The 5,293-nt window shown below is 45.3% G+C and overlaps 1 protein-coding gene across 3 annotated transcripts in view; it reads left to right on the top strand.

The window, feature by feature from the left end:
• Window positions 1-5,293, top strand: part of LOC134984275 (zinc finger protein 260-like) — a 150,943-nt gene that overhangs the window by 108,822 nt on the left and 36,828 nt on the right. The window lies entirely within an intron of this gene.

Genomic DNA, 5,293 nt, shown 5'->3' with positions numbered 1-5,293 from the left:
TGCTGGGGGTCTCAAGCTCACTAATGTCTTCTTCACTATGGTGTAATCCTGCTAAATGGGGGAGACATCAATATCACTGTAAATACTCCCAGATCTCCTCACCTCCCCAGTCATGTCCCTGTATTATTATTATAGATATAAGTAATGTCATAGTGACATTCCCAGATCCCCTCACCTCCGCAGTCATGTCCCTGTATTATTACTATAGATATAAGTGGCGTCACTGTGAAGCTCCCAGATCCCCTCACCTCCCCAGTCACATCCCTGTATTATCACTATAGTTAAAAGTGATGTAAATGTGATGCTCCCAGATCACCCTCACCCCCAGTCATGTCCCTGTATTATTACTATAGATGTAATTGATGTCACTGTGACATTCTCAGATCCCCTCACCTCCCAGTCATGTCCCTGTATTATTACTATAGATATAAGTGATGTCACTGAGATGCTCCCAGATCCCCCTCACCTCCCCAGTCATGTCCCTGTATTATTACTATAGATATAAGTGAAATCACTGTGACATCACCACCACTCCAAATGTATAATAATAATAATAATAATAATAATAATAATAATAATAATAATAATAATACACCACAAGCTGCTGTCCCTGTATAATAATAACCATACACAAAAACCTGCTCCCCCGTATTATAATAATAACAACAGGACACCCCATTCAGCTCTCCATTTATAGTTATAATAAAATGACACCACAGGCTGCTCCCTCTGCAAAAAAATAATAATAATAGAACACAACAGGCTACTACCTTCTGTATAATAATAACAACAGGACACCACAGCCTGCTTCCCCTGTATAATAATAATGACAGGACACCACAGGCTGCTGCTCCTGCATAATAATAATAATAATAATAATAATAATAATAAGTGGACACCACTAGCTACTCCTTCTTTATAATATTAATAATAGGACAACATAGGCTGCTCCTCCTGTATAATAATAATAATAATAACAACAGGATGCCACAGGCTGATCCCCTGTATAAAAATAATAACAACAACAACAACAACAACAACAACTGCACACCACAGGCTACTCCCCCTGTATAATAGGATTTTAATACCTACAGGTAAATCCTTTTCTCTTAGTTCGTAGAGGATGCTGGGGTCATCATTAGAACCATGGGGTATAGACGGGATCCGCAGGAGATTTGGGCACTTTAAGACTTTGAAAGGGTGTGAACTGGCTCCTCCCTCTATGCCCCTCCTCCAGACTCCCATTATAGGAACTGTGCCCAGGGAGACGGACATTTCGAAGAAAGGATTTATTGTTAAACTAAGGTGAGATCCATACCAGCTCACACCGCAACCATACCGCAGAACATGGCATTCAACAGAACACAGGCCAACGGCATGAACAATTGCAGCAACAGGCTGACGAAACGTAACACTATGCTGAGGGAAGAGAGATGCAGATGCACACTTTATTAATGGGATGTGCAATCTAGGTTCCCCCCTTTTTTCCACTATATTTGTGTATATATTGTACACTGGTAGGCCGGCTTCCTTCCTCTGGATTTGCACTCCTCCCATTCACCCTCAGGTGTTTTAATTGGCTGGGTTCCTGCATCTCAGATCACACATTGATAAGGCCCTATTTAGAGGTAAGTCCTGTATACATTTATAGAATGTGATAATATTAGGGATGTTAGGGACCAATGTGATGAAGTCACCTGGCCGCGGTACATGGGCCCGCATATTTGCGCAAATGTGTGCTAAGAACTTCAATTATACTACATAGTGGTCATTCCGAGTTGTTCGCTCGGTAAATTTCTTCGCATCGCAGCGATTTTCCGCTTAGTGCGCATGCGCAATGTCCACACTGCGACTGCGAAAAGTAAATGTGCTAAGAAGTTTGGTATTTTACTCACGGTATTACGAGGTATTTTCTTCGTTCTGGTGATTGGAGTGTGATTGACAGGAAGTGGGTGTTTCTGGGCGGAAACAGGCCGTTTTATGGGTGTGTGTGGAAAAACGCTACAGTTTCTGGGAAAAACGCTGGAGTGGCTGGAGAAACGGAGAAGTGTCTGGGCGAACGCTGGGTGTGTTTGTGACGTCAAACCAGGAACGACAAGCACTGAACTGATCGCAGATGCCGAGTAAGTCTGGAGCAACTCAGAAACTGCTGAGAAGTGTCTATTCGCAATTTTGAGAATCTTTCGTTCACAATTCTACTATGCTAAGATTCACTCCCAGTAGGCGGCGGCTTAGCGTGTGCAATGCTGCTAAAAGCAGCTTGCGAGCGAACAACTCAGAATGAGGGCCCATGTTAATTGTAAGGGTTTATTTAACTTATTTTTATTATCAGTGTTCTTAGTGCTAAGAGTGTGCATCTGCATCTCTCTTCCCCCAGCATAGTAGTAGAAGCCTCAGCATGATAGCACCTCTTGATATCTTTAGTAATAGGATGTGCAATCCAGGTTCCCCCCTTAAGAAACGTAACACAGCATATGTGTAACCATAACTATTAACTGCAGATACAGTACGCACTGGGACGGGCGCCAAGCATCCTCCACGGACTAAGAGAAAAGGATTTACCGGTAAGTATTAAAATCCTATTTTCTCATACGTCCTAGAGGATGCTGGGGTCACCATTAGAACCATGGGATTATACCAAAGCTCTAGAACGGATGGGAGAGTGCGGACGACTCTGCAGCCCCCATTGACCAAACTTAAGGTCTCCATCGGCCAAGGTGTCAAACTTATAGAACTGTGCAAAAGTGTTTGGCCCCGACCAAGTAGCTGCTCGGCAAAGTTGCAATGCCGAGACCCCCCGGGCAGCCACCCAGGATGAGCCCACCTTCCTAGTGGAATGGGCCTTCACTGATTCCGGTTATGGCAATCCAGCAGTGGAATAGGCCTGCTGAATCGTGTTACAGATACAGCGCGCAATGGTCTGCTTGAAAGCAGGACACCCAACCTTGTTGGGAGCATACAGGACAAATAGAGCTTCTGTTTTTCTGAAGTGAGCCGTTCTGGTGACATAAATCTTTAAAGCTCTGACCACATCCAGAGATTTTGAATCAACGAAGGCATCAGTAGCCACAGGTACCACGATAGGTTGGTTATGTGGAAAGAGGAAACCACCTTTGGGAAAAATTGCTGACGTGTCCTCAATTCAGCTCTATCTTCATGGAAGATCATATAAGGGCTCTTGTGAGACAAGGCCGCCAACTCAGACACCCACCTTGCAGATGCCAAGGCCAACAGGATGACCACTTTCCAAGTGAGGAATTTCAACACCACCTTCCATAAAGGTTCAAACCAATGTGATTGAAGGAACTGCAACACCACATTAAGATCCCATGGTGCCAATGGAGGTTGGATGTGCAATACGCCCTTCAGGAAAGTCTGAACTTCTGGAAGGGAGGCCAATTGTTTCTGAAAGAAAATCGATAAGGCTGAAATCTGAACCTTGATTGAGCCCAATTTTGGCGCGCATCCACACCTGCTTGTAGAAAATGGGGAAACCTTCCTAGCTGAAACTCTTCCGTAGGAGCCTTCTTGGATTCACACCAAGACACATATTTTCTCCAAATATGGTGGTAATGTATAGACGTTACCCCTTTTCTGGCCTGAATAAGTGTGGGAATGACTTCACTGAGAATAACCTTACGTGCTAGGATTTTGCGTTCAACTGCCACGCCGTCAAACGTAGCCGCGGTAAGTCCTAATACACGCACAGAGGCCAGGGATCTCCGATGAGTAAGTCCTGAAGATCTGGATACCAAGCCCTCCTTGGCCAGTCTGGAACTATGAGGATCGCTCGGATCTTTGTTCTTCTTATGATCTTTAGAACTTTTGGAATGAGAGGAAGTGAAGGCAATACATACACCGACTGAAACACCCACGGTGTCACGAGAGCATCCACTGCAATCGCTTGAGGGTCCCTTGACATGGAACAATATCTCTGAAGCTTCTTTTTGAGACGAGAAGCCATCATGTCTACTTGAGGAGTTCCCCAATGACCTGTCACCTCTGCGAAGACTTCTTGGTGGAGGCCCCACTCTCTTGGATGGAGATCGTGTCTGCTGAGGAAGTCTGCTTCCCAGATGTCCACTCCTGGAATGAAGATTGCTGACAGAGCGCTTGTATGCTTTTCCGCCCAGCGAAAAAGCCTTGTGGCTTCTGCCATCGCCGCTCTGTTTTTCGTTCCGCCCTGACGGTTTATGTACGCTACTGCTGTTACATTGTCTCACTGGATCAGTACAGGTAGATCTCGAAGAAGATGTTCCACTTGTAGGAGGCCATTGTAAATTTCCCTTAGCTCCAGAACATTTATGTGGAGACAAGTCTCCTGACTTGACCATCTTCCTTGGAAGTTTTCTCCCATGGTGACTGCCCCCCAGCCTCGGAGGCTTGCATCCGTGGTCACTAGGATCCAGTCCTGTATCCCGAACCTGTGCCTTTCTAGGAGGTGAGAGCTGTGCAGCCACCACAGGAGTGATACCCTCGTCTTGGAAGACAGGATTATCTTCTGGTGCATGTGTAGATGGGACCCGGACCACTTGTTCAAGAGGTCGCGCTGGAACACTCTAGCATGTAACCTGCCAAACTGAATGGCCTCGTAGGCCACAACCCTCTTCCCCAGCAACCGAATGCATTGATGGATTGACACTCTTGGTGGTTTCAGAATTTGTTTGACCAGACTCTGAAGTTCCAGAGCCTTTTCCACAGGAAGAAAGACTCTCTGTAGTTCTGTGTCCAATATCATTCCCAAAAATGACAACCGCATCGTCTGAATCAACTGTGATTTTGGCAAGTTTAGGAGCCAACCATGTTGTTGAAGAACTGTCATGGAGAGTGCAACGTTCCGGACCAACTGGTCCCTGGATCTCGCCTTTATCAGGAGATCGTTCAAGTATGGGATAATTGTGACTCCTTGCTTGCGAAGGAGAACAATCATCTCCGCCATTAATTTGGTGAAAATCCTCGGAGCCGTGGATGGACCAAACGGCAACTTTTGAATTGGTAATGACACTCCTGAATTGCAAATCTCAGGTAAGCCTGGTGTGGAGAATAAATGGGAACATGTAAGTAGGCATCTTTTATATCCACCGACACCATAAAATCCCCTTCCTCCAGGCTGGAGATCACTGCTTGGTGATCACTGCTCGGTGAGACATCTTGAATTTGAATCTCATTAGGTAGAAATTCAGAGATTTCATGTTATAGGATTGGTCTGACCGAGACGTCCGGCTTCGGGACCACAAACAGGCTAGAAAAAAACCTTCTCCCTGTTGTGACTGGGGAACCTTAATGATAACTT

Source organism: Pseudophryne corroboree (genome assembly GCF_028390025.1).
Source record: "Pseudophryne corroboree isolate aPseCor3 chromosome 3 unlocalized genomic scaffold, aPseCor3.hap2 SUPER_3_unloc_46, whole genome shotgun sequence".
In the NCBI taxonomy this organism is placed as follows: domain Eukaryota; kingdom Metazoa; phylum Chordata; class Amphibia; order Anura; family Myobatrachidae; genus Pseudophryne; species Pseudophryne corroboree.
This window is presented reverse-complemented; position numbering and strand designations above follow the sequence as displayed.